At 52.4% G+C, this 20500-nt stretch overlaps 1 pseudogene; it reads right to left on the bottom strand.

Annotated features, from left to right (window-relative positions):
- Positions 1–15223: 15223 nt before the first annotated feature.
- LOC119099626 (dihydrolipoyllysine-residue succinyltransferase component of 2-oxoglutarate dehydrogenase complex, mitochondrial-like) lies at positions 15224–20259 on the bottom strand (annotated as a pseudogene).
- Positions 20260–20500: the final 241 nt, after the last annotated feature.

Raw genomic sequence — 20500 nt, 5'->3', positions numbered from 1 at the left:
CCGCCACACACCCGCACTTATTAGTTCCCTGATGCGACGCCCACAGACCATCATGCCATTACGTCCGCCACACACCCGCACTTATTAGATCCTTGATGCGACGCCCACAGACCATCATGCTATTACGTCCGCCTCACACCCGCACTTATTAGATCCCTGATGCGACGCCCCGCAGACCATCATGCCATTACGTCCGCCACACACCCGCACTTATAAGATCCCTGATGTGGCGCCCGCAGACCATCATGCCATTACGTCCGCCACACACCCGCACTTATTAGATCCCTGATGTGACGCCCACAGACCATCATGCGATTACGTCCGCCACACACCCGTACTTATTAGATCCCTGATGCGACGCCCGCAGACCATCATGCCATTACGTCCGCCACACACCCGCACTTATTAGATCCCTGATGCGACGCCCGCAGACCATCATGCCATTACGTCCGCCACACACCCGCACTTATTAGATCCCTGATGCGACGCCCACAGACCATCATGAGATTACGTCCGCCACACACTTTTTATACCAAACTAAACCCGTTGTGCGCGGTTCCTAGGGCCTGACCTGTATCTCCCATCCACAGTACGCTGTGCTCGTAAGTCATAGCCGACGAGCTGGGATTCCTGGCACATCCTGTCTCGCTGAAAATCCCATATAAATGTGAAGCAATCCCTTTAGAGCAAGCAGAACGCCATGTGTAAATAGGAGCTATGACCGACTCGAATGCCCTTTTGGTTCATTTCGTGGATCAAGATAGCAATAGACAGCAATAGCCTCATCGATCAAGATAGCAAAAAAGATAGCAATTTTTCGAATGCCTTTCAGGTATACTTGAAACTGAAAACGATAGATGCGCTCCATTCGCCACCTCATGTGCGTCGTGGGCACAAGAGCCGCTGGCGAGATCGGAATAGAGCGAGAACCTCCAGTCGTGAGCTGCGGTCATTTAAATAATTTAACTGATCTTAGTGACAGTTTGGCTTACGGTTTATAGTTCTTCGTCCCAGGTTGGCAAGGGCGCTGCTACATTTGAACTGCACACTCTGGGTTACCAGCTGGTTGGAAGTCGTTGCTGGTAACATAAGTGAAATACGAGAGCAGTGTGCGAAACGTGGCAATTGATTTTTTCACGCAGGGTACGAAAGCACTGCCACTGAACTAAGACAAGTCTTGTCTTCTGTGTCTCAAGTTCCGTCTTTCCGATTTGTCATCGAACCCGGCTGCAATTCAGCCGTCTCGTATTGTTGATGGTTGTGAAAAGAACTGACCAGGGCCAACCGCTTTCATAAACGGTGTGGAGGATTAACGCACCGCACAGAGTATGCAGATACGCTCTGTGAGGAGGTGGCCTGGTTCTGTGAGGAAGAAGGCATCAGGGACGCGGCGGTGCGCTGCCAGCTGAAGTGCCGGACAAGCGGCGCAAAGCGTCCCAGGCGCTGTCCTCACTACCCCGGCAAGCTGGCCGTATTTTTCTCGGATGCGACCAATGGCTAGCCGGGATTTGCGCCGTCCTCACTACCCCGGCAAGCTGGCCGTATTTTTCTCGAATGCGACCGATGGCTAGCCGGGATTTGCGCCGTCCTCACTACCCCGGCAAGCTGGCCGCATTTTTCTCGGATGCGACCAATGGCTAGCCGGGATTTGCGCCGTCCTCACTACCCCGGCAAGCTGGCCATATTTTTCTCGGATGCGACCAATGGCGAGCCGGGATTTCGTCCAGGCGGGGGAGGGAGTGGAATCGGGCGGTCTCGTAGCCAGTGGGGTGGGGAGGCCCTCTGGTTAGAATATGCGTCGCTTGGCTTATAGAATGGCAGGATTTGAATGAAGCTGCTATGATGTCATGAGTGCCAAGTTGACTGAAGTACTTTCCTCCCCGATAAACCTTTCCCCGTTTTCGCGGGCGTGTAGCTCAGAAAATAGAGGGGCTTAGGACTAAAGAAGCACAGGATTGTGCACAGCACAGTAAGGCTTTAAAGATGGCTATTTCGATTCAAAACCCCATTTAAATGTGGAACACTTCATTTCGGTCTCCTTTGCGAAGTGAATTGGCTTCCTCGTGTTTTTTCCCGTTCCATAAGTCGCCACGTACGTCTTATGAACTAACCTGGAGTGTGGTAAGGATCAGCACAGTCTAGGTCAGCCTTACATGGGCTCAAAAGATCTGGGTTGAGTGGATAGGATGATAAACCCGTGGGAGACTCAAAGCCTCCCTGGAAGTGTACTTCCTCCATAGTCCAGACGTCGCACCGCTACCCCATCTGCGGAAACGCACGCTGGCAGTTATTGCCGCTCGTAGCTCTCGGAGGGGTTGAGATGAGATTTCAGTCGCTGATGAAAGAATTGTTCGGACTATCGTTCTTGCATGGTGTTATCTTGTGTACGCAACGTTCCGAACCGTTAACCCTCCGTCTGTAGTCAGGTGTTATGGAACCTTGGGAAGACTGCGCCATGACTGTCTTTCTGCCACCTACGTGTCATATCCCGAATTATCACCTTGGCAATGTTCGAATTCGAACCATTTATTTATTTTAGGCCATTTATTCCCAGGCCATTTATTCCGAGTTCGGTGCTTTACCAACTGAGGCAGTTCTTCCCGGTTAGGTGCGAGGGCTGACATGTTAAAAAGATTTAGAGGGGGTGTTCGACATTTGTGTGGTGTTTTGAACTGAAATGGCCACCTTGAAGATCATTCAGAGCAGTTCACGGCCATGCCCTTCTTAAGACCTAAACTCCTCTTCTCTCTGAGCCACACGCCCGCGAAGATGTTCAGACAATTTCGGGGAGAATAATTCAAGGTCACCCAGGTACACGTGAGGCCAAATAGCGTCATGCAAATTCCTCTATTTCTTGGCCATGCGGCGATCGAGGCCAAACAAAATATATTTGTCGAATCGTTCACATCTGGTGTTTGTGAGCACCATTTCCAGATATAACGGCCGTCAATTAGGTCTCAATCAATGTTGTGCACGGTACGGTGACGTAATTAAACAACGACGTATTGATGAACATGCTGACTCAATGTAGACAAATTGGGTTTTTTATTGAAGCCTTTCACACTTTAATGAGTTTTAAGTTATAAGTGAGCTTTTTTCATTACATCTGAGGCTTGCTTCAATAGCTTGAAATGTAAAACATTATCTTTAATTAACCGAAGCTTTGTTTACGCATTAAGGCACCAGACGAGGGCGGTAGTCCCAACAACTGTGCGATCCTTTATTGTCGCTCGTTTGCGATGCTACGAAATCTCGCCATATTAATGGGACGAGAAAAAAGCAAATCTCTTGTTGGTGAAGGAACAAAAAGCACTAAATTTGCATGCATGCATGTCTGCTTATTTGGGACACTTTTCTGGTACGATAGGACTATGTTTTAGAACAAGGGACATTCAGACGCCAGGAAGCCCTTTATCGCGATGGCAAGGGCACCTCTGGGTCTAAAGGCTGGAGAGGCCCCATTCACGCACAGGATGCAGTCCAGCAGAGACCCATTTTACACGTCGACGGAGGGCTGCCTGTACAGGTCGACAGACATCTCTTGCAGGTCGGCAGGGGCATCTTTATCGGCAAGCAGGGCTCCTTGAATGAACATTTAGGGGCCCTCACCAGCCTATAGGAAGCCCATTGGTTGTCTGTTAAGCCCCCTCCCTACCCCTACCGGATTATAAAGGTCCCTGGCCCCTGTTCGTCGACATGTTACCCTCTAGTGCGGCCCCTTTAGAAGTCGAGAGAAAGGCCGACAGGGGTCTTTCTAAGGGGCCCTTGCCTGTCTATAAGGATACTCCTGCCAGACTGATGGCTACCCCTTGCATATCAGCAGGGGCACGAGAGGTAAGCCGGGCAATCTGAGTGAACGCTCGGGGGTACGTGTTAGCCTGTTAGAACCCACCGTTTGTTTGCAGGGGCTCAAACCGGCCCATAAAGGGCCTCTTGGCATCTGGAGAGTCTTGCGGCCGTCTGTAACGTAGCCGCTGTACAGCACGGATACACTCTGTCGGCTTCTGAAGGGGCCCACTGCAGTGGTAAGGAGCCCTGCTTGCCTATGAAGATGCACCTCCCGAACTGAAGGGCGTCCTTCACAGGTCGGTAGCAGTATGCTCACAGCCGCGGTCCATTCACGCCTCAGTGGGATCCTTCAGCAAGTCGGCGAGGAGTCTCTCTGGGGGACAGGAGAGCCCCCTTACAACGCCGAAATATTTTTTTCGATGACCAACAGGCACCTGTCATAGGCCAGATGGGACCATTTCAAGGTGAACAATGAGTCCCATAGAAAACAGCAGGCTCAAAACGTTTCCTTCATTCCATTGCACGGGTCTCTCGCCACTGCACGGGCCTCTCGCCACTGCACGGGCCTCTCGCCACTGCACGCATCAAGCCTGGAGTGTACTCGGAGTACGTTTTTTACATCAATAGGTGTGCCTCAAAGCGTCAAAAATACTTTTCAATCCTTTCCAAACATACCTTGCTAAGCCAGGCCCATGTGCTGCCATGACCGGTGTTAAGATTTAGTTCAAAATTCTTGAGTGAATCGATTTCTGGGATCGGAGTTCACGCTTAGCAGCGCACGCTGAGTGAACCTTGAGTGTCCCTCACATCTAATCGTGCAATTCCAGGTCAATGGCAGCATTTGAGGGCGAAAGTTTAACGCGCCGCAATCCTCGGCGCGGTCCTTCCTGCCCTCTGATGTTACCTGATCCCAAGTGTAGCCGCTGCCAGCGGCCGCAGACCATATTTGTATAGAGCAAATAGATAGTGCCTAAGCGACCCGAAACCGTCCCGCCATGGGTGGGGGAGCGGAAGGCAGGGAATTAAAACCAACTGAGTTATCGGGACGGACTACATTTGTTGCTCAAAGTCAGCTTTGGAGAGCGTAAGGCGTTATGCGGACGCCGTACACTATTAAAGCAGTGGGGTCCCCGGCCCCGTGCTTTTCGGCTCAAGGGACCCGCTTGACCACCGGAGGGACCCGCTCGGCTCCTAGGGGAAGCATAACTTCAATGTCGTCCCCTTCCCCCCCCCCCCCCTCCTTGGTTACGCCACTGGATGTTGGTACGAATTTCGGAAAAACAGACCTGGATTTCACTGTAGTTCCTCCATCAACCGCTCGCACCATCTCCTCCCCGCAGGCGCGATGTGACTCATCTGTCCACGATAGTGGCGCGTGAGAAATCAGCGGGCTGTGGGACGCGACACACTTCAAAGCCGCGACGCCGGTGGCCGCCCTCCGGGCGCCTAGCGTGGGAGCGGCCCTTGGAGGGGCGGGGGTGTTCTCCGGTATCCGCCGCCGCGACACATACGATCGACGACCAGAGATAGATGGCAGGGGGCTGCCAGCCAGCGCCGCCACCGCCGCCGCCAGCACCCGCGGCCAGCTGCCAGCTCAGCGCCATCTACTGACAGGCTTGTCGTCAGGTGTTTTAAACGATACGCTGGCCGAAAGCCGAAAGAAGGCGCGGATCCTCGGTGTGATCGGTGTGTGAGGACCGCTGAGGATCCGCATCTGAGGGGGGCGGTATGGCAAGCTTCGGTCGGATGATGCGGCGCGAAAATGTACCACACTTTTCGAACGAAGCAGAACCAGGAATGGGTTTCTCTTTAGGCTAGAGGCTCCAGCCCTCCCCCAACTTTGAAAAAATGTGCGTCAAATTCGGGGAGAAACCTGTTTGTTGGTGGTTTTAGGGAGGGTTTCATCATTCGTCCTGGCAAAGCCCACCGCCACCTTGCAAAACTACGCCGCTAAGAGACCCTTGAGATCCGAAGGACCCAAAGAGCCGACGGAAGGTTGCATTAAGGGATCGGTGTGGGCCTGAGGGCCCATTTCTTTACCAGCAACAAGGCTGGGCCCACAATTTGCATTGGTCGGGTCCCTGACACAATGGAGAAGGCCTCGTGTCGGTTCCAGATCCACAGGGCCTAACAGAGGGCGTTGTGTCGGCAAGTGGCCCCGGGTCAGCCAGGGCCCCTCGAAGCCAAAGATAAAGGGCCCGGCTGGAACGTTGAAAGGTGCGAAGGGCTGGATATCGGTTCAGTTAAGCACTCCCGCACGTAAGGCGGTGGTCTGAATGATCCGTCACTGTGCCCCTTATACCTATTGGGGACCCCTGGGGTAACGGAACGAGGCCGGGGCCCGCTATTTGCGTTGGTCGGCGCTCCTGCAACGATGAAGAAGAGATAGAAACAAGACCTCGAAGGCCGGAGACCCTCTGGTGTTGGGCGATGCCCCGCACGATGAAGAACGCATAAATACTTATTTCGATAGTCCACAGTGATACAAGAACGGGTGGGGGCCTTGGCCCCATTTCACTCACGGGCCCATTAAGCAGAACTGGGGCATGTGCTAATTTTTGGACCACCTGAGGCGATGCGGGACATTGTTGCGTCATTGGGGACTCCTGCGTCGATGACTCCTGCGTCGATCTCGCACCAGGGGGGGCCCAATGCATGATGGATCTCTCTTAGTGTCTCCGGATCGAACGGTGGAGCCCGGCCCCGTGCTGCCAGAATAGCAGCCAGCAGGTATAATGTGCTGGGACGAAATGGCCTTCAGCACTTGGCCGGAAATGATGATGGGCCTCCTAGTATTCTACCCACGGGTCCGCTTGCACAGAATAAGGTAAGCGGCCTCACTAGTGCTCAACAGAGTGGATCAGCATTAGGTAAAACAAAAGAAGAAAAAAGACGATCCATGTTTGTCTGGGAATGTTCATCTCTTTACGGGATACACTTGTGAAACAAATTCCATCAAACGTTTTTAGCCAGGACGCTCATAATCCCTGCAGCAGGAAGGCGATGGCAGCGGTGGCAGTTTCCGTAAAACCGAAGGTCGTTGGCCGCTACAGCTGCATGACCTACAGCAGTCGGTGCGTCCTGAAACCTCCGTTGGCCGCTACGGATGATACCAGGCGGCGGGCGACGGGCGCGCGAGAACAGCCGTCGCGAAAGGACGATTTCGATCCCTTTCGAAAGCAATTTGTGTCATTCAGAGATCAGACTAAGGCGTATGCTTTGCCTTTATAAGCTTAAGGTTGCTACTTGAACAGATTACCGGTAACCACGGAAAAAAGAAGCTCTACCTTTTGTGTTCCCGTTTCATCACCAGACTTCAGCACGATTTCACGGCGCTAGAAATGCTAATCTGCTCCTAATGACCAATCTAAAAATATCTAAGTGAAATGTTATGACCCGAGGCTAATGGCTCCACTTCACCAATGTAGCATGGTGCGCAGCCGACCCGTGCCCGGTAGCGTCATCACCTCTGTTGTATTCAAGCTTCTATTGGCCGGGAAGGGCAGAGCGAAGGGGCTCAGTCTGAGTCAGGGAGGCAACACTTGCTGAAAGGTTAACGTTAGCAGGATGGGCTGCGTGTGGAGAAAATCTGCATCTGCGCTGATTTGGCTGACCTTTTGCGTCATTATCTAATCTGGCCGCGCAGGGTGAGCTACGAAGCACAGGTCACGCAATATCACCTGTCCACCGTACATGAGCAGCTGGCTGGCAGGATGTGTTTGCAATGTGGCCAACACATCCATCTGCTGGTACTATCCGTGCCAGCAGACGTGCAGTGTCGTCCGTGACACGACACAGGAAGCTATCGTCACTGATGTATGCTTTACATGCTGGGGATGTTGGCCACATATGGCTCTATACTCTTTCTGATACAGGCTTAGCAGCTCCTGACACACGGTGAAAGCTGGGGCTTTGCCATGACTGTTTAGTTTCAGAGATGAGTTCAAACGCATGCAAATTGAATGCACACTCATTTCAGCACAATGCATTTTCACGGAAAGACAATGCTTGTTCAATCGACCTCCTTGACAGTTATTCGCCTAATTTTGCCTCCCAAGCAAGCGCTGCGGTCCTGGTAAGGCGTCTCAAGTCGTAAGAACGGACAGAATAATTTAGAATGCAGCCGACCATTTCCGAATTAAACTTTCCATGGAACACCCAAGGGCTATCATTAAACTTCTGAGAGACATAATGCATTCCCAATCCCCTTGTTTCAGTGTTACACTGTTCATTTAAAGCGTGATCATAACCACGGCTACGTGGTACGCTGCAGGCAAATCAAATGCGAAATGTGGTCCCAAAAAGCACCGTGACGGGACGCGCCAGCGACTTTACGGGCGCTCGACCAGTGGGCGCGATGACGGCAGGGTGCGGCAAGTTGTCTCCGACGCTCAGCTGATCAGCGGGCCGGCGTCCGCCAGCGGGTCAAAGGTCGGCGCCGCTGGCGATCAGTGGTCGGTGACAGCCGACCACTGACGCCGCGGCGCGGCCAGCTGGCACGCTCGCCACTTCAGAACAGATCATGGCCACCTGTGCACGGACTCAGGGACGTGGACATGTAGGTTTGACACATTTGTCCCGGAAACAAACGGAACCGCAGAGGAAAACGCCACGGTGGAGCGTGGTTATGAGCAATAGCAAACTGGGTTTATTGCTCTCAGCTTCCATGCAACATACTAATACGGCCAATAAACAAACCATGTCGTCTTTAAGAGCAAGGAACATAAGGTCATAGTGAAAGAAAGAGGAATGCTGTCAAACTAGCGCCGGACATGTTATAAGCCAGAGGTGCAACTTCCTGACTCGCCTACCAGCCATTCTTGTTCCGCCCACAGCCGGCGAGCTTTTGGAGGGTGTATGGGTCAAACACATCGAGTTTTCGCGAGTCAGATGTTTTGAAAAATTGTTTTACGCTTTTATAGATGCATGTATGTATGTATGTATGTATGTATGTATGTATGTATGTATGTATGTATGTACGTATGTATGTATGTATGTATGTGTGTGTGTATATATATACATTCGCAAATATCTCAATGACCTCAACGACACGTGGTTCTTCCGACTTCTGAATCAGAACGTGTACACCGCCACAAACTCATTAGTTCAATTACATTTTGCGTGTTATCGTCATTTTTAATCAAGAACCAGGGTGACAAGTTATACCCTGTTTGAAATGCCTCGCCGATGTCTTGCCGATGCTTGGCCCTAACATCTGGCAGTAGACGATTTTTTTGTACGTACGTAACGGCGTGACACACGGATGACCGCCAGGCGAGGTCAGTTCGGATAAACGAGGTTCGTAACAGAAGCTGTTTAGAACCTTGCGCAAGCGGGAAGACAAACAGGGCGCATGACAACCAGGGTACGTAAACTCTTTGGTGCCGTTGGTAGCGTTTATAGGTGCCGGACAGCTAGATGGTCATGTTCGTCAAAAATTTGCTTATTTGGAGCCACCCGAGCGTTTTCAGGGGGGGGGGGGGGGAATATATGTGTTCAGATTTCTTGGTTCCACTGATAACTATGGTGCTAAAATTGACAGCTTTTTGGATGTCGTATTTTGTGTTTAAGGGCAGCCACCCAACGCTGTCAAGCAGCATCCTAAGTGAGAACGAGCGAGAGCTTCAAATCACAATCTTTTGAATTTCCGCTGGCAGCTGATGGTTCAATTCGGCAAGACCGACTAGGTGTTTTAACATCATTTCAGTGGCAGATATCTGACACTCCCAATTTAGGCCAGCGTCAACGCCAATTCGAGAAAACTTCACCGAAGTTGAGGGCTCAATCTGTGCTTGTCTAAAGTTGACCGGACAAAAATCTTGTAACTGAGTTGAGGAAATCTTACGAGCAACAGTCAGTTGTACGATAACCAATTTTGAGACGAAGTTGCGTAAACTGATTTAGAACGATGCTCAGGGTTATCTCCATCCTACCACGAAGGTCGCCGATATTGTCTGGAATTACTGCAGCAATGAACTGAGCGTCGTCATCATACGTGATGAGTTTTCCGTAGTGAATAAAAGAAGGCTGGTTAACAGTGCAAACCAAATCAGGCCTCAAATGCTTCCCTGAACGACGCCGCGCGTGGCCGAAAACGAAATATTACAACCCAAAATACGCCTGAACGGCCCTAAGGCCATCCACGGCCCAGAGCTCGTCAACCTCGCTTCACGCCCGTCGCCAACCAAGCTTCTCCATGCGACAGAAATGCCGAACACAGCCAAACGTTTTCGACGTGTCCGCCGTCGTCAGCGTTGTGATTAGGATTGTGATTGCATGTCACTTGGGGCGCCCGCTTCTCTGCGTTTGCTTTCTGTACGCGCGCGGAGGCGTCCAATGCCATAATGGAGCCGCGGCCCGTCGTAAAGATTCACTGCACCTAGAATGCGTCAGATTTGCCGTCAGTCAGCCGTGGTTCCGTACCGGGCGGCTGCCGCACGGGACTGACTGCCTGCCCCCGGCGGCCGCCCACACTTCATCGAGGCGTGGCTTCTTGTCGGTTTTAAGACTCTGATTCTGAGGCTGAGAAGTGTGGCTGTGTGCGCGTGTGTGCTTATGCCGACCTTAGAAATGTTTCTGACACAGTTTTATGTTTAACCATCTTGTATAAAATTGGCCGGGTGCAGAAAAGCCACGACGTGGAAGCCCCCCTTAATAAACGAACTATGAACTAGACCAAGACCCAAGTTAACAGCACTCAGCGTCACCAACCCCGTGGAGGGACCTTTGCGAAACCATGTTGGTCGGGACATAGCACAGGTTGTGTGGACAGGCATGATGCAAGCTGATCGTCGACTATTCGCCCCGCAAAAATTTACCATCACTGACACAATCGAAAAGGGTCATAAGTTATTTGGGTCATTTAGATAACCACTTTTATGCAGACGTATCACGGTAGCTGTTTTCTACGCAGGTGGTACATTTCCTGACACTAGCGAGTTATTAACAACGTACAAAAGACGAGGCCGAATTACAGTAAGACTCAGTCTGATCACATGAGCTGTAACTCCGAAAACACCACGGGTTTTCGATGTTCCCAGCTGCTTAACCGCACCTGACAGCTCAAGAAGAGTAGCAGGTGTAACGAGAGTAACGAGTAGCAGGTGTAACAGGTAAGACCCGCACACACGCATGGGGGACGATACGACACAGTCTCCCCTCGACGGCGGCAGCACTCAACGCCTCGGCCGTACTAATCCCCCAAGACGTGAAATGGTGGCTCAAGATGATACAGAAGACACAGACGACCTAAGTAAAGAAAACTTAACGTCGGAAGGCAAATAAAAGAGTAATCTGTCTAGCAGAAATTATGACTAACAACTGTTACAACTGGCGGGGGGGGGCAAGGGTCAAGTACCTCAACATAGTGAAGATGCGTACGATGTCCATCCCAGCATAAGTAAAATATGAGACCCGGTCAGTTTCCGTGATCACCATCCGAAAAGACCTGGACTGGACGTGAGTGGAAGTGGTCGGCGTTGTAGAAAACATTTCTGCCACGTAGAAGCAATGCTATGTGTAAACTTTTTCGTGGTAGCAGTTTTTTCGCGTCGAAATTTATGCATTGGAAGTTCTGGCATTACAAGCATTGTCGCGCGTATGCTTTTGCGTTAGAAGTTCTGTCGCGTGGAATTTTGTCATTAAAGTTCTTGAATGATAAGTATCGTTATGTAGACATGATGTAGTGAAAGTTCTGCGGATCGCAGCATTTGTATTAGAAATATTATTGGCACACCTTTTAGTCAACGCAAAGTCAATGTTAGCCCTTCAGACAGCATTGGGCCCAACTTGAAATGGTCGATATACCTTTTTTTCGAGAGTGGTCTCAAAGAAAAAGATATCAGTCCCTCCTGCCTCTCCTAGTCGCCACGCCTTTGTCAGACGGAATATGCGAAGTTTTTTTACGCAAAAACTTTTAACTCTGACAGCATTGTAGGGAGACTGATGGTTGAAAACTTGGAAATTTGAGTGTTTCCAACACCTTGAAATCTAGTGAGATATCGCGGGAAATTAATGATATTGATTAGTACATCAATCATAATAGGCACTCCTCTAATCCTGGAATTAAAATGAACTGAAGCACGCGGTTTCTGCTGCCATGTACTCCGCTGCAAATTTAGGTCATGGTCTTCAACTAGCGGAAAAACGTTGTTAATTGTAGCGGCGGAAGCAGGACATGCTGACTACTTGACGTGCCTGAAGTATGACTTTTATGCGGTGCGAGCGTTTTTGTGTGGTTATCCGGGGTGACGGTTCGAATGTCAGGCACTCGTTTCCAAGCTGTAAGCAATCATTTTCAACTAACACTTAATCTTTGTCAGCTTTTGTGATGGTGTCAGGGATACTGATTGTTTGACTTGCCTGTGATGCTTGATTTTTAAATCATTATGAGAACAAAAATGTGGGGGTTATCCCGTCAGACTTGTATAACTTTGTGGCTGGGGATCATGAGTCTGGGTCTTGTACGTATGAAAAATCGACAACTAGTTTCCAAGGTCCAATGTTTTCCAATGAGCCAATAAACCAGGAACCAGACCTATGGTATGCTAAAGAACCACTGGGAACTGTGATACTAGCTTTTGTTTTGTCGAAAGAACAAGTGAGGACCAAGCTTCAAATTTTTGTGTTGCCATAAGAACCAGAGAATATCAGGATCCAGGGTTGGCTTTTGATAAAGAAGCTATTAGGAATCAAGATCTAGGATTTTGTGTTGAAAGAAGCAGTGAGAATCAGATCCAAGGATTCGTTTCGTCGAAGGAACCAGCGGGAATGAGGAACCCGAACGGGGAGCCTGACCTGGTTACCTCCGTCAACTCTCTGCTCCCTTGGTCTGCCTTTGGAGATGCCGCTACGCTTTCTACAGCGAAACAAATCATGTTCGTTGGGAAAACGGCATTCTGCAGAGGAAGTTACACGCATGGAAGTAAACCTGTGCTTATACTTCCAGCACAATATGCCCGCTAAGAATTTCACATAAGGCCTGTCCTCTTTGCGAGGTAAACGTACGGGCACTGTTTCACTTCTCAGTAAGTGTAGAAGGTTAGCGCAGACCAGATTGAAAGTTTTGGAAAATGAAGATGAATGGCTAAGTGATGCAGGCACCTACTCCGCTGCACTGGCGTTTGTTCAAGGCCCTCCAAGGCGACTTAAATATTTTCTCCGGCTATATCCGAGTCGTGGCAGTCAGAGCTCGTTGAGATTCGAACAGGCACTAACCCGATGCCCCGATCACTAGGTCTTGTCCGACTGCTGAGTCACCCCACATGAACGAGAGACGCCACCTTCGCAGCATGCACTCACCTCTTATCCTCTCCTGCCCCAGTTACCCCGGCTCGATAGTCCCATGGAGGTTGGGGGGAGAGGGAGGGGGAGGGGAGGCAGCCGACCGCGGCGCCGTCGTACGTTACGCGTGTTTCGTCGGTGGGACCATGTCTTTCCAAGCGGGCGGCCACCTTTGTTATTCGGGAATATGGGGACCAGACTATAACGTTTTTTTCTCACGCAAATAAGAAAAAGACGAATATCCTAGAAAATTGTTCCGTGCCTTGCTTAAGTCCATACCGTGATCAGTGTTGTTTTTTGTACAATAACGCTTTCCACGAATGGCATACAAATATTCTGGATAGTTTACTGATCATTTTGACGTAGGTTTGCACTGCTATCTTCAAGCAGGAGGAAAAAATCGCCACCGAAAGTAGCGTTGGAACCACGCAACTGGAAATTACCGAAGGCTTTAACACCGAAAAAGCGCAACTGAGACATAAATGCGTCACAGACGCCTTCAGCGCTGATCGCGAGTCGTGGCCAAATTTAATCAAAATCGGACGGAGGAGGGGTGTGAGGCACTTGTTGATGTACTGTGGAAATGCCCAAGTTAAAAGTAAACTTGTTTATCCGTAGGCAACTATGTGAGTCGTCAAGCCTATAAAAAGGTGAGATGTCGGACGGAATGGAGAAGGCGCTCTTGGATCAACTTTAAGCGTGCGCGAACAATGTGGCGGTGGAGTTGTGCTTTGCAGCGGTGGCAACACGGCCGATCTCCGTTACAAAGCAGGTAGCCGTACGTTGCGTGCGCGTGACCGACTCGCACCCCTCACAGCCACTTCCCATCGCAACTCGGCGAACTCGATTATCGTACACCTAACGGGGCTTTGTCACCTTAAGCTGATCGTTCATGCTTTCCCAGAAAGCGTTGCCATTCTTTTAACCCAGCTCGCCACGGCTGGGTGATGAAAGTCTCTGGCAGGAACGGGCGTGCAACGCATACGGGGTGCCGTCTACAACCCGCTCTCTTTGCAGCTGCGTCCACCAGAACGTTACCGGCGATGCCAGCATGGTTTGGCACCAAACAGCGCACCATGGTCTCACTCGCGCGATCCAACGATCTCAGCCGAACTAAAACATCCTGCATGAGCGGGGCAAAACGAGCTGAATGACTCAAGATACGCATATTACGGGCACCTGCAGAAGATGGGAACCGTGTAGCTTCCGGCACGGACCGACCAATGCCGCCGTCGGCTGGCGCGCCGCAAAAGCCTCAACCACGGAACAGCGGGAGGGCGAATGAACCCTACGCCACTGCCCCTGATGACGAGGGAGACGGGGAGACGAGGTTTAGGGTGACGAGGAGACGAGGTTTAGCGGCTGGAACGCCTGCGAGCCTCCTACATACATATCTAATGGACTCTAGGGCTGTTGGGGCGATTAGCGGAGCATTCGTAAGCAAACAGCGCGATCTGTCTCACCATTGAGTTGTTTTACGACCCTCCGAAGCGTCGACGGTAAACGCCGCCCGAGTGATCGCTGAATCCTGTATTAATAGCTTCACTCGCCACCGTTCAGAATGGCAGTCAGCCCGACCCCCGACTGACTCCGCGCCAGTCAGGACGCAACCCGTCCCGCCGCGGCACAGGCACGCGTCTTTTCACTCCGCACGGGGTGATAACAATATGTACACGGGGAGGGGTGGTCCATCGCATGCATCGAGCCGCCGTTGTGCATGTGGTCACTGAAAGGTCATCAATAGCGAACTTGGCCGACTCCTTTAAAACTCGCTTGAAGCCAGCTAACTCGCGTTAAATTCCGTAAGCGGCACTCGGCGCAACGACAGCACGGAGGAGCCGCCATTAGCACCCACCGGGGTCCACTGTGGGACCAGTTTGCCAGCGTACAAAACCCGACAATGGCGTCAGCATGCTGACGATATTCCGAGAGAGCCGGTGGTGGGCGCGCGCTGCGGTCGCGACGCCGGCCGAGGGTCGGTGTGGTGGCCTTGCTGAGTCGACGGCAAGCGCCACGTCCCACGCCGCAAACGGGCCGGTCGCAGTCACACGTGCCGGGCCACCGCACGCGGCACACCCATTGCACCTACGCCTGTCTAGCAGCGGGGCCCGCGGCCGGCTCGCCGTCCTTGGAGGCGGCGGGGCCCCAAGCGTCAGGGGCCCGCCTGCGAGCCCGCCGGGGGGAGATACCGCCGCTCGTCTAGAGGCCGAGCAGCAGAAACGCGCGGGTCCTCGACGGCCGCCTTGATGTGGCGCAGGAAGGTGACCCGCCTCCCCCTGCCGTCGATCAGTCGGTGGTCGTACGTCAGCGCCACGTACATCATCGGACGGATCTCCACCCTGGCGGAGAACCGGGCAAGCCTGGGTTAGCCAACCTATCGCGAGATGCCCCGGCACACGGGCCGCGCATGATGCCCACTACCGACGCGCAACGTTTCTCACAAAGAACTCCGAGGCGAACGCGTCAGCCCAAAGCAGTCAGCCCGGATTGCAGCCTGTGAGTCCCCCCTCCTGCAGCGCCATGTCGGCGCGGTCCGCCGGGTTTCGACCGCCGCGACCGTCAGTCCAACCCCGCACCCCTTGCCGTCAATCGCGACCGGCCGCTGGAATGATGCCGTGCATGCCGAGGATGGCCGCCCCTGCGGAGGGTTTGATGATGGGCGTGCCGCACATGGAGCCGAACACCGCCGCCGTTGCTGATGGTGATCTACGTGTGCCGCCGTCCATGTCCTCCACAGCCAGCGAGCCTGCCAGAGCCCGAGACCAACACGGGGTCAAAGCTGATGATAGGCGAGCCGCCAGAGCACGACAGGGGGTCGGGGGACGGACAGCGCGTATCAGCGTAGGACAAGGGGTCAGGAGTAGGACAGCCGAAGTCGCCAGGCAGGACAGGTGGTCAGGGGACGGACAGCGAGCCGCCTGGTGACAGAGGCGAAGTCCTAAACTGGGCAAGCGGAGGGGCATTGTCAGTGGGGGTGGGGCCCCCACCTATATCAGAGGACCCCCAGTCCACTCCACAATATCGAAAAAAATCGCCATAGTTGACCAACTTGACTTGAGTGGCGCAGTTACAACTTTCCCGGCATCAAGCCCCCTTTACGGTAAGCGAAGTCCGTATCTGATGGAAACAAGTTTGGATGCCTATGGGGCGCATCAAACATCTGAAACTTACTGGGCATGACTTATTTACATTGGTCCCCACGGGCCGTAATTTAGCTCCGTATCAGCATATGTTAGCTCGCGCGTCATTCTGGCGTCTTCACATAGGGCATGGACGGTGGGCACTTGTTAACTCCGCTCGGAAAAAAGATACTTTCCATCAAGTAATTGATTGTAGTGATAAATGCGCTTAATAATAAAACAGTCCCTGGGCTCTTATCTGGCGCTTCAAATGTAAACCCTGGCCTGGACCCATTACCGCTTAACATCACACCATTTGGGTGCTATGGAGGAACAAGGCAGCCAGCAGGCCACCAGTCTGACTAGAAATAGCATACACTCAGAGGATATTCAAGACATGGCCCATACAGAGCACGAGGAAAATAATACGCATCAGGGGAGTTAACCTGATCCGGGTGTTAAATATTCGCACGATCAGCTAATTCATGATTGTTTGTAAAACTGTGAACTATTTTTCCTGCTGTGCTCCACTCCAAGTTCGGGATATTTCTGAGGTACTTCAACACTTACTCCCATCCACCACACGTCACACGTGGCACTGGCCGAGGTGACTACGGAACGCGCGCGGGCGGCGATGGGGAGGGAAGGGGTGTGTGTGTGTGGACCCCAATGACCACATTCACAGCGCCCAAGAAAACACCGTATCTTTAAATGCTTCTGAGGTGTCATTTGCGCTGTTTAGAGCACTCATATTCATAAAAGGAAATGCAGTACGCCATAGCTTTACAAGCGTGAAACGTCGCTTGAGACATCAGGACAATGTATGGGAGGAACCACAATCATTGGAGGGGTGGACCGTTCTACAGCATTCCCGACCAACAATAAAAGATGCAGCTCCACCGGACGCGAAGCCGGCGCGAACTGACCGTCCTTGGCCTTGGCTCCGAGCGCCTCGATGCCTTTCTCGATGTCCAGGTAGCTCATCATGCCTTCCACGCTGCGGAGTACAGGCACCACCAGGCCCTGGACATCACGCAGCGTCAGTGGAACAATCACGACACCTTGTGCCGGTGAGCTTCATACAAAGAATACATACAGACCGTGCAATGGCAATGCAACGTCCAGCCGATTCTCATTTGCACAAACGTGGCACCACACCAGAGCAACCATCGATGCCTTTACCACCTTCCAGCTCGAAGGGTTTACTGGACCTCGGCCTGTAACGGGGCTGCGAAAACAATCGTTGGGCATACATGATACGCCAGGACCGCAGCCAGCAGACCAGTTGAGCAGGTCATTGCCCACTCAGTCGAGGTGGATGCCCATGTAAGTCACTAAATTTCCCATTGCCTATTGCATTACCCCTCCGTGAAACGACGGGACAAAACGAATGCGGGGTCATGACATTTCGAGGAACTCCACGCGTCGCACCATTTTACACCCTTTGCCCTTTTTCCCGCTCCGCTTGTTAGGCCCTACACACCGCTCCACTGTTAGCCCTGCTCCACTGTTAGGCCCTACACACCGCTCCACTGTTAGGCCCTACACCCGTTAGCCGCCTTGCACCGCTCCACTGTAAGGCCCTATGCGCTCCGCTGTCAGGCGCTACGCACCGCTCCACTGTTAGGCCCTATGCGCTCCGCTGTCAGGCGCTACGCACCGCTCCGCTGTTAGGTCCAATGCACCGCTCCCATCAGTACATCAATGCATGAGCGACGTCACAGAAACTAACCCTACAACGACCTGACGCAAAGCGACGGCTATAGGGGCAAAATAGTCTGGAAGTCTCGGTGTCGCGATAACAGGCCACTTTGTTCTGATACCGACTCGCCACACGCTCTCGATCGTATTTAAAAGCTCCAGACATCTCTTTAAGCGCTCATAACTGGACTATCCAGGCTTTTTAGGCTCCAATGACTCTCTCTCAGACTCAGTTCGGCTACGTGGTGTTCGTTTGTCCCTTGGCTCGCCTGTACCTTGTAGAGACCACGCTTATCTTGTTACCGACCGGTAAGGTTCAGATTCCTCAGTAATCTCGCAAAATATCTCGTGGGATTATCTGTGATCTAGACCGAGAGCCACGCACTATGAAACCAATGTACCGATAATGCTCCGTCTGAATCGTCATCGGACACCCCGAGCTATTTCCGAGACCCCCGCATGTCAAACACTGTAAAGCTGTTCCAAAGCTCTGGCCGTGCAATAAGAAACGTCGTTTCAAAGAGTAACGGGAAAAAGGAACCTAAATATCCCCTTTTGCTTTTCTGGGAATAAGGTGCATGCACATGCAATAAGGCAACATGCACTTTACGGAAAATGGGTTGATGTGATCGCTCTGAAATAATGACACGATGTTGACTTATTGCACAGCATCATCTATCTAAACGCATGCAAAATCATACCGCTGAGCAAAACTAGACATGGAGCAACTGGTGGTAGCATTTGTCCCCGTACCGCATAACCTTCACATGAGTCACCTAGCCCCAGAATCTTGCTAAGTCCGTACGACCGTTTGCAGTGGATGCTACCAGGGACCGGTGTAGGGAGCGCCGGCCAGACAGCCGCCGACCGGCCCGGCTCCCACAGTCCGCTCACCTTGGGCGTGGCCACGGCCACCGAGATGTCCACGTAGTCGCGGTACACGATCTCGTTGCCGTCGATGGCGGCGTTCACCGTCGGCTGGTAGGTCAGCGCGTACGCCGACGCCTTCACGAAGGCGGACATGAAGCCGATCTTGATGCCGTGCTTCTTCACAAATGCCTCCTGGTGCTGCTTCCGCAGCTGCATGATGTTGCTGCAGATTTAGGACAGCATATCATCGACGTAACAGAGGCATTTACGAGCTAATTTTGATTTCATAGAGACCAGTATCGATTAAATACTCCACAGTACCCCATTCACCTAGACTATAGAAACCAGGGCTACTTACCACCATGCAGGATCATAATTCTAATTTCAGAATGAAACGTTGGTGGAGCGAAATACAGATTTATCGAAACCTTTTTTAAAAGCCCAATGTGTGCTTTCATCGTAAACAATAGCAGCATACGTTGGCAACAAGTATCAAGCTACCAAAAAAATCTGTCACACTTGGGGCGAGCCCAACATGCGAGACGTGAACATAAACCATCCACAGGCCGCTTCCTGAACCATGAACGCTCCAGCTTCCCGGAACCTGACCGCTTCAGGCTAAGCCACCCATGGCCGCTTCCTCAGCCGCGCACCTCATGTCGATTTCATTGAAGGTGGTGAGCATGGCGTTGGTGTTCTGAGCGTCCTTGAGTCGCTGCGCTATTCTCTGGCGCATTCTGCTCATCTTGACGCGCTGCTCGGTCCGCGTGCCTGCGACGTAAGCGCGCAGCCATCAGTTACACGTGACCTTGAAACGTCACGTGCACCGGCGTTGGCAGGAAGACGCACGATAACGTCGGCTGTTCGAACCGACGATGTTCAGCGGGGCAGTGGGGGTCGCCTCAGAAATGTGGTCCCAGCGGGGAGACGCCGCGGGGGGCGCTGACCAGCAACCATGTAATCATTACGGGGAAGAAGGGGGGTGGGGCTGGGGAACAATGTCCCATTCAATTTTCAGTGTCATTTTATCCTTCCAATGTTGCACCTAGAACGCAAGAATTTATGCTTTCCCAATTCGAATGTTATTCAAAGGTAAAAGGTAAGGTAAGGTCAGTAAAGGCAAAGGTAAGATTGTTCCCTCCCGCAATTTGACCCATGCAACTCTAATTTGCTTCCCTCCCCCACCTCCCACCCAGTCTCAAACCTAGCCATATCTTTTGCTGACCGGTAATCTCCATGGTGGGTCACGACAGGTGGGCACTGACCGGTAATCTCGGAGGGTCACCACAGGTGGGTACTGACCGGTGATCTCGGCGGTGGGGTCACCACAGGTGGGTACTGACTGGTGATCTCGGCGGGAGGATCACCACAGGTGGGTACTGACCGGTGATCTCGGGGGGGGGGGTCACCACAGGCGGGTACTGACCGGTGATCTCGGCGGTGGGGTCACCACGGGCACTGACCGGTATCTCGGCGGGAGGATCACCACAGGTGGGTACTGACGGTGATCTCGGCGGGGGGGGTCACCACAGGCGGGTACTGCCGGTGATCTCGGCGGTGGGGTCACCACAGGTGGGTACTGACCGGTGATCTCGGCGGTGGGGGGGGGGGTCACCACAGGCGGGTACTGGCCGGTGATCTCGGCGGTGGGGTCACCACAGGTGGGTACTGACCGGTGACCTCAGCGGGAGGGTCACCACAGGTGGGTACTGCCGGTGATCTCGGCGGTGGGGTCACCA

This window comes from Pollicipes pollicipes, unplaced genomic scaffold, assembly GCF_011947565.3.
Source record: "Pollicipes pollicipes isolate AB1234 unplaced genomic scaffold, Ppol_2.1 Scaffold_4750;HRSCAF=5607_pilon_pilon_pilon, whole genome shotgun sequence".
Taxonomy (NCBI): Eukaryota; Metazoa; Arthropoda; class Thecostraca; order Pollicipedomorpha; family Pollicipedidae; genus Pollicipes; species Pollicipes pollicipes.
Note: the sequence above shows the minus strand (reverse complement) of the source record. Positions and strands in the feature narration are given on the sequence as shown.